Here is a 10,443-nt window from a genome sequence, read left to right on the forward strand (position 1 = left end):
AAAGCAGCAAGAGAAAAACAGTTAGTTACCTACAAGGGAGTACCCAGAAGACTGTCAGCTGATTTCTCAATAGAAACTATGCAGGCCAGAAGGGAGTGGCAAGAAATATTCAAAGTGATGAATAGCAAGAACCTACAACCAATATTACTTTATCCAGCAAAGCTATCATTCAGAATTGAAGGTCAGATAAAGATCTTCACAGATAAGAAAAAGCTAAAGGAATTCATCACCACCAAACTAGTATTATATGAAATGCTGAAAGGTATCCTTTAAGAAGAGGAAGAAGAAGAAAAAGGTAAAGATACAAATTATGAACAACAAATACACATCTATCAACAAGTGAATCTAAAAATCAAGTGAATAAATAATCTGATGAACAGAATAAACTGGTGAATATAATAGAATCAGGGGCATAGAAAGAGAGTGGACTGACAATTCTCAGTGGGAAAGGGGTGCAGAGGTGCAGGAAGAGACTGGACAAAAATCATACACCTATGGATGAGGACAGTGGGGGGCGGAAGGGCAGAGAGTGAGGTAGAAACCGGATGGAGGGGAGCTATGGGTGGAAAATAGAGGAATAATTGTAATAATCTGAACAATAAAGATTTAATTATAAAAAAATAATAAATAAATAAATATCAACAGGGAAAGATATCCTTAGGTGAGGATTAACCAAAAAAAATAAATAAATAAACAGAAAAAATTTTTTAATCCTGTTTACAGCTGGGGGGGGGGGGCGGGGGCAAAAAAAGCAAGAATGCTTTTAACAAATTTTGAACATGGCAGCCAAGAGGTCGGCAGGGAAAGAGAGTATGTGTGAGTAAAGGAGCAAGAGGGGCATGTGTGGACATGTGTGGTGTGTTGTGTGGGTGGGGGGTGGGGGGGGGTGGTGAGGGAATGTTAGATATCACAGGAGTCCCAGGGACTGGCAGATCAGGCTCTTCTAGACAGGGAGCCCCTGCTACCACTGCACACATTCCCAGGCCAGTGAGATTTTGGCACGGAACTCATGCCATCTTGTAGAGGAAAGCAACGGAGGCCAGAAGTGCAACCACACCAACACCCTCAGACACCACCCCCGGTGTGTGCAGGGAGCTTCTTGCAGCCATAACCTATGTGACCACCACCGTGTCCTGGCAGTGAGCAGCGCAGTACCACACTGCAGGTCCCAGAGGTCTGCAGTGAGTACATGCCAGAGAGACTTCCCTAGCTGCACCTTCTCACCAGAGGAGGTGAGCCCAAATGCAACATACCAGGATCCTGTGCTACAGGTCCCCACACTGTGAGTGCAAGCCAGGTGTAAACCATGCCTGCCCAATCCCCCATCCTAATAGAGAGCAGCAGACCAGTGCACACTCTGCCCCTCACACAGAGTTGTTGGGCCTGCATGGGCTCTGCCCATAGCATGGACAGAGCCTTCAGGCTGGCACACACTCCACCCCAGGCTCGGAAGAGCTATCACCCACAGCACATCCTACCCCCGGCCCAGGTCAGAGATGCTGGTGAGACCTGGTGTGCCCAGCCACAGGTCACTAGACCATGCTACACATGCACTACCAAAGGGCCCTAGGGTGCCATCATGCCTTGGGTGCTAGGGCTGCACAGTAAATTGTATGTCGGAGAGCACTAGACTCCCACAGGGAGTTGTACATCAGAGGAACTGTGTATGTGCCCACACCAAACCCACAAATCTGAAGTGAACAAATGAGGGACCATAACTGTGGGAGAAGGAGGTACGACTCACAGCAGACACAATAAAGTTATGAAACTCAAGGCAGACCCAGCCTCTGGTGAATAGTGAGTCCCAGATCATTGAACCACTAGGGGCTTCAACCCCTTGGACACCAAGCGGGGAGCCCAGGGGCAGAAAGAGACAGGAAATATTGGGAGACAAAGAAATAACCGCCAAAAGAAAAAAAAAGGAGGAATCACCAGAAAAGGAACTAAATGAAATGAGGCAACTAATATGTCAGAGAAAGAATTCAGAGTAAGGGTAACAGTTCCTAAACCTGCTGGATAAGAAAATTACCAACATGCATAAGAATCAAGAGTAAATGAAGAATGACATAGCTGAAATAAAGAACACAATGGAAGGTTTCAACAGTAAACTAGAAGAAGCAGAAGACCGAATCAGTGAATTAGAAGACAGGGAAACAAACAAACAAACACAAAATCTGAACAGCAATTGGAGAAAAAAGTAGAAAGCAGGAGGAGAGCTTAAGGGAGCTTTGGGACAACATGAAACCAAGCAAGATCCATATAATAAGGGTGCCAGAAGAACAAGAAGAGGAGCAAAAATTAGAAAACCTATTTGAAGAAATAATGACAGAAAACTTCTCTGATTTAAGGAAGAAAAAGTCACACAACAGAGTCCCAAACAAGATGAACCCAGGAAGAACCAAAACAAGACATGATGTAATTACAATGTCAAATGTTAATGATAAAGAGAGAATCTTAAGGGGTGCAAGAGAGAGATAGGGAGTTACCTACAAGGGATTTCCCACTAGATTATCAAAAGATTTCTCAATAGAAACACATCAGGCCAGAACAGAATGGAATGAAGTATACAAAGTGATGCAAAGCAAGGGACTGAATCCAAGAATACTCTATCCAACAAGACTATTAATCAAAATTGAAGGGGAAATCAGGAGCTTCCCAGACCAAAAAAAAAAAAATGCTAAGAGAGTGTATCACCACCAAGCCAGCAATGCAAAAAATGCTAAAGGGAATGCTGTAAAAAGAAGAAATAGAAATGGAAGAAGGAACAAAGTCATAAAGCATAGAAATGGCTACAAACAAGTACCTATCAATAACAACATTAAACGTAAATGGATTAAGTGCTCCAATCAAAAGTGACTGAATGGATAAGAAAACATGTAACATATATATCCTGTCTTCAGGGGACCCACTATTCAATCAAGTGACTGAATGGATAAGAAAACATGTAACATATATATCCTGTCTACAGGGGACCCACCTCAGAACAAGGGATAACCACAGACTGAAAGTAAAGGGATGGAAAAATATCTATCAGGCAAATGGAAATGAAAAAAAAAGCTGAGGTAGCAATATATATCTGACACAATAGACCTCAAAGTAAAGACCATAACAAGAGACAAGGAAGGGAACATCATAATTCTAAAGGGATCAATATAACAAGAGAATATAACATTGGTAAACATATATGCACCCAATGCGGGAGCACCCAAATACATAAAAAAAAAAACTTCTGGAAGACATCAGGGGAGAGGTTGACAGCAACACAATCATAGTAGGGGACTTTAATACCCCATTAACATCACTGGATAAATCCTCTAGACAAAAAAATAGCAAAGAAAAAGCAACCCTAAACGACTCACTAGATCAGATGGACCTGACAGCTTTAGAACATTCCACCCCAAAATGACAGAATATACATTCTTCTGAAGAACACGTTGGACATTTTCAAAGATAGACCACATATTGGGACACAGGCAAACTCTCTCCAAATTCAAGAAGATTGAAATCATATCCAGCATCTTCTCAGATAACAATGGTATAATATTAGAAATAAACTACAATAAAAACAATTACAAAAATTCAAACACTTGAAAGCTGAATAGAATACTATTAAACAATGATTGGATTACCAAAGAGATCAAAGAAGAAATTAAAAACATCCTGGAAACAAACAACAATGAAAACACAATCCAAAATCTTTGGGACACAATGAAAACAGTTAAGAGAGGGAAGTTCATAGCATTACAGGCCTACCACAAAAAAACAAGAAAAACTGGTAATAAACCATCTAAATCTGCAACTTAAAGAATACGAAAGAGAGCAACAGAAAAGCCCAGAGTGAGCAGAAGGAGGTAAATAATAAAGATCACAGCAGAAATTATAACATAGAGACAAAAAAAAAAAATACAAAAGATAATGAAACAAAGAACTGGTTCTTTGAAAGGATAAACAAGATTGATGAACATCTAGCCAGGCTCACCAAGAAACAAAGAGAGAGAACCCAAATAAACAAAATCAGAAGTGAAAAAGGTGAAATAACATCAGATTCCACAGAAATACTAAGAATCGTTTAAAAAAAAAAATACAATGAGCAACTCTATTCCAACAAACTAGTCAATCTACAAGAAATGGACCTATTCCTAGAAAAATACGACCTTCCAAAGCTCAACAAGGAGGGATCACAAAATCTGAATAGGTCAGTATCTATGGAGAAAATTGAAGCAGTAATCAAAAAACTTCCAACAAACAAAAGCCTTGAATCAGATGGCTTCCCAACGGAGTTTTATCAAACATTCAAAGAAGAAACAAAACCTATCTTCCTCAGACTATTCCAAAAAATTCAAGAGGAAGGAACACTTCCAAGCTATTTCTACAAAGGCAGCATTACCCTAATCCCAAACCCAAATAAAGACCACACAAAGAAAGAGAATTACAGGCCAATATCCCTCATGAACATAGGCACCAAAATTCTCAACAAAATTCTAGCAAATCGAATCCAGCATTACTTAAGAAAGATAATACACTTTGACTAAGTAAAATTTATTCTGGGGATGCAAGGATGGTACAATATCTGCAAATCAATAAATGCGATACACCACATAAACAAACTGAGAGATAAAAACCATATAATCATACCCATTGATGCAGAAAGAGCATTTGACAAAATCTAACACCCTTTCTTGATAAAAACTCTCAGGAAGGTGGGAATAGAACGCTCATACCTCAACATAATAAAAGCCATATATGACAAACCTACAACTAACATCATACTCAATGGGCAAAATCTAAAACCATGTCCCTTAAGAACAGGAACAAGACAGAGATGCCCACTCTCACCACTCCTGTTCAACATAGTTCTGAAGTACTAGCATGGCAATTAGACAAGAAGAAGAAATAAAAGGCATCCAATTGGAAAAGAAGAAATAAAACTGTCCTTATTCACAGTTGGCATGAGATTGTACATAGAAAACCCTAAAGACTCCAAAAAAACTTCTAGACTTAATAAATGAATTTGGCAATGTAGCAGGATACAAAATTAACACCCAAAACTCTATGGCTTTTTTAAACACCAATAATGAACTAACATAAAAAAAAACAAAAGAATTCAATCCCATTACAATTGCAACAAAAAATTAAGATACCTATGAATAAACTTAACTAAGGTGGTAAAAGACCTATACTCAGAAAACTATAGGACGTTGAAAAAAGAGATAGAGGAAGACATAAACAAATGGAAGAATATACCGTGTTCATGGAATGATAAAATCAACATCATTAAAATGTCCATACTACCCAAAGCAATCTATAGATTCAACGCAATCCCCATTAACATACCAATGGCATATTTCACACACCCAGAACGAACTCTCTAAAAATGCACTTGGAATAAAAAAAGACCCCAAATAGATGAAGCAATCCTGATAAAGAAGAACAAAGTAGAAGGGATCACAATATCAGATATCAAGCTATATTACAAAGCCACTGACCTCAAAATTGCATGGTACTGTCACAAGGACAGACATATAGACCAATGGGACAGAACAGAGAACCCAGAAATTGACTCAAGTAATTATGCTCAACTAATATTTGACAAAGTAGGAAAGAGCATGCAATGGAGTCAAGACAGTCTCTTCAATAAATGGTGTTGGGAAAATGGGACAGATACATGCAAAAAAATGAAACTAGACCACCAACTTACACCATACACAAGAATAAACTTAAAATGGATAAAGAACTTAAGCATAAGACCAGAAACCATAAAAATCCTAGAAGAAGCCACAGACAGCAAAATAGCAGACATATGTCATAGCAATATCTTAACGGATACAACTCCTAGGAAATGAAAATAAAGAAAACAAACAAATGGGACTACATCAAAATTAAAAGCTTCTGCACAGCGAAAGAAAACATCAACAAAATAACAAGAAAGCCCACTGCATGGGAGAACAGATTTGCCAATGTTACCTCCGATAAGGACTTAATCTTCAAAATTTATAGGGAACTTATTCAACTTAACAAAAGGAAGATAAACAATCCAATCAAAAAATGGGCAAAGGACCTAAAGAGACACTTTTTGAAAGAAGACATACAGAAGGCCAAGAGACATATAAAAACATGCTGAAAGTCACTAATTATCCAAGAGATGCAAATCAAAACAACAATGAGGTACCATTTCACACCTGTCAGAATGGCTATCATCAACAAATCAACAAACAACAAGTGCTGGCAAAGATGTGGGAAAAAGGAACCCTTGTGCACGGCTGGTGGGAATGCAGACTGGTGCAGCCATTGTGGAAAACAGTATGGCGTTTCCTCAAAAAAAATTAAAAATGGAACTTCCATTTAACCCAGTGATCCCACTTCTAGGAATATATGCCAAGAAAACAGAAACACCAATCCGAAAGAATATGTGCACCCCTATGCTCACAGCAGCTCAATTTACAATAGTTAAGATTTGGAAACAGCCTAATTGCCCATCAGCAGATGAATGGATTAGAAAATCGTGGTACATCTACACAATGGAATACTAGGCTGCTGTAAAAAAAAAAAAAAGAAGGAATTCTTACCATTTGCAACAGCATGGATGGAACTGGAGAGCATTATACTAAGTGAGATAAGCCAGTCAAAGAAAGACAAGTATCACATGATCTCACTTATTTGTGGAATATAATGAACAAGAAAAACTGATGAATAAAAACAGACCAGAGTCACAGAAGCATCGAACACGCTGTTCAACTTATGAGGGAAGGTGAGGTTGAGGAGGTAAGAGATCAACCAAAGGACTTCTATACATGCATATGAGCATAACCCATGGACACAGATAGGTGGACTGGGGGGAGGTTAGGGCATGTGCTCGGGGGTGGGGGCAACCAGCGAGAGGTCAGTGGGGGAAAGAGACTTACGTAATACTTTAAGCAATAAAGAATTTAAATTTAAAAAAATAAATATTAAAAGCTTATGCACAGTAAAAAAGAAATATATATTTAAAAAAAAAAGGAGGAGAACCAAGATGGCGGCATAGGTTAACGCTGGAGTTTGCTGCCTCGAACAACCACTTCAAAAAAAAACAACTAAAAGACAGAACGGACATCACCCAGAACCACAGGAACGCTGGCTGAGTGGAAGTCCTACAACTAGGAGGAAAGAGAAAAGCATACCGAGACTCAGAGGAGGAACAGTGCTGAAGTCAAATACTAAGGTGCGGAGTGCATGCAGAGCGGGCTGGTGGCTGAGGGCGCGGTTGGCATTTTCAATCGGGAGGGAGTCGCAGACTCTGAGCTCCAGATCTGGGCGAGTCTTTAGGGACCCAGACTCAAACTGGAGAAGCAGGACTGATTCGCTTCGGTCGGAACTTGAAGGCAGCTTTCTCTCCGAAGTTTGCAGCGGTTACTGGGACTCAGAGAGGCAGAGCCCCTGGGGACGGGACTGAGAGCAGCCATAACTGCTCCCTCTGGCCCACCCTGTTGATCCCGTGAAACCCGCCCCGCCCAAGCCCTGCACAGAGGCATTTGCCGGATAGTCTCAGGCAAAGGCTAGATTAGCACCGCCCTAGAGGACAGAAGTTCTCTCACTGCAGACACAGCTGATTCTCACAGTCAGTTGGCCTGGAGGTCAAATCCCCGCCAGTATTACCTACAAAAATCTAGGCTTAACTACAACAAGACTGCGCATAAAGACCACTAGGGGTTGCACCAAGAAAGCATAAAAAATGCGGAGACAAAGAAACAGGATGCAAATGTCAGAAATGGAAGATATAGAGCTCAAAACCACACTTTTAAGGTCTCTCAAGAACTGTCTAGAAGCCGCCGATAAATGTAGTGAGGTCCTCAAGAAATCTAATGAGACCCTCGATGTTGTGATAAAGAACCAACTAGAAATTAAGCATACACTGACTGAAATAAAGAATATTATACAGACTCCCAACAGCAGACCAGAGGAGCGCAAGAATCAAGTCAAAGAATTGAAATGTGAAGAAGCAAAAAACACCCAACCGGAAAAGTAAAAAGAAAAAAGAATCCGAAAATATGAAGATAATGTAAGGAGCCTCTGGGACAGCTTAAAACGTACCAAAATCAGAATTATAGAGGTGCCAGAAGATGAGAGAGAGCAAGATATTGAAAACCTATTTGAAGAAATAATGACAGAAAACTTCCCCCACCTGGTGAAAGAAATGGACTTACAGGTCCAAGAAGTGCAGAGAACCCCAAACAAAAGGAATCCAAAGAGGACCACACCAAGACACATCATAATTAAAATGCCAAGAGCAAAAGACAAAGAGAGAATCTTAAAAGCAGCAAGAGAAAGAAACTCAGTTACCTACAAGGGAATACCCATACGACTGTCAGCTGATTTCTCAACAGAAACTTTGCAGGCCAGAAGGGAGTGGCAAGAAATATTCAAAGTGATGAATGCCAAGAACCTACAACCAAGATTACTTTATCCAGCAAAGCTATCATTCAGAATTGAAGGTCAGATAAAGAGCTTCACAGATAAGGAAAAGCTAAAGGAGTTCATCACCACCAAACCAGGATTATATGAAATGCTGAAAGGTATCCTTTAAGAAGAGGAAGAGGAAGAAAAAGGTAAAGATACAAATTATGAACAACAAATATGCATCTATCAACAAGTGAATCTAAGAATCAAGTGAATAAATAATCTCATGAACAGAATGAACTGGTGATTATAATAGAATCAGGGACACAGAAAGGGAATGGACTGACTATTCTTGGGGGGGAAAGTGGTGTGGGAGATGCAGGAAGAAACTGGACAAAAATCGTGCACCTCTGGATGAGGACAGTGGGTGGGGAGTGAGGGCGGAGGGTGGGGCGGGAACTGGGAGGAGGGGAGTTATGGGGGGAAAAAAGAGGAACAAATGTAATAATCTGAACAATAAAGATTTAATAAAAAAAAGAAAAGAAAAGAAAAAAAAAAGGAAGAAAGTCCACTGCATGGGAGAATATATTTGCCAATGTTATATCCGATAAGGATTTAATCTCCAAAATTCATAGGAAAGTCATACAACTTAACAAAAGGAAGATAAGCAATCCAATTAAAAAATGGGCAAAGTACCTAATAGTAAATAGACACTTTTCCAAAGTGGACATACAGAAGGCCAGGAGACATATGAAAACATGCTCAAAGTCACTAATCGTCCGAGAGGAACAAATCAAAACAACATTGAGGTACCATCTCACACCTGTCAGAATGGCCATCATCAACAAATCAACAGATGATAAATGCTGGCATAAGGCATAAAGAAAAAGGAATCCTCATGCACCGCTGGTCAGAATGCAGACTGGTGCAGGCACTGTGGAAAACAGTATGGAGTTGCCTCAAAAAATTAAAAATGGAACTCCCATTTGACCCAGTACTTCCACTTCTAGGAATATATCCCAAGAAATCAGAAACACCAATCAGAAAGGATATATGCACCCCTATGTTCATAGCAGCACAATTTACAATAGCTAAAATTTGGAAACAGCCTAAGTGCACATCAGCAAATGAGTGGATTAAAAAACTATGGTATATCAGTTTTTTAATGGAATACTATGCTGATATAAAAAAGAAAGAACTCTTACCATTTGCAACAGCATGGAGAGACATGGAGAGCATTATGCTAAGCAAAATAAGCCAATCAGAGAAAGATAAATATCACATGATCTCACTCATTTGTGTAATAGAGTGAATAACATAAACTGATGAACAAAAACAGATCCAGAAACACAGAAGCATCAAACAGACTGTCAAACTTCAGATTGAAGGCTGGGGGGGGGGAGGGGGGGGAGTAGGGAGGATGTTTATAGATCAACCAAAGGACTTGTATGTATGCATATAAGCATAACCCATGGACACAGACACTAAGGGGGTGAGTACATGTGCTGGGGGGTTGGAATGGCCGACAAGAGGTCAATGGGGAAAAAGGAGACATATGTAATACTTTAAACAATAAAGAATTTAAATTTAAAAAAAAACACATAATGTACTCCTAAGCTCTTGATTTCTCAATTTTTATATTGTAGCGTTGTTTTATTTACCAAGTAAAATTCTTTCTGTTCTCCTAAGAATAAATAAAAATAAATAAAATACTTCCAGAATTACTATAGAAGTGATATTTAACCATCTTCAGGGTAAATATACCTAAACCCTTTCATCCTTAGGCTGTAGTTTGAGCCTGATTCCTCCCTTTTCTGAAAGAAGCCTTTCACAGATTCTTTACCAGGAATTAATGGACAGTTAGTTCAGGCCAGACACTCCAGGAATGGTACACAGGCCACTTGGTTCGGATAGGAAAGAAGGAGGTAAATAAAATGATCTACTTCCCAGCAGTGTCCAGGGCACAGACATTTCAAGTCACAGGCAAAAGAGAAGATTGGACACAGTTCTCCATTTGCTCACGCTTGTGTTCCCTTATTTCTCTTATGGACTTTACAATGAATTTAAAGT

This window comes from Myotis myotis, unplaced genomic scaffold, assembly GCF_014108235.1.
Source record: "Myotis myotis isolate mMyoMyo1 unplaced genomic scaffold, mMyoMyo1.p scaffold_m19_p_3, whole genome shotgun sequence".
Taxonomy (NCBI): domain Eukaryota; kingdom Metazoa; phylum Chordata; class Mammalia; order Chiroptera; family Vespertilionidae; genus Myotis; species Myotis myotis.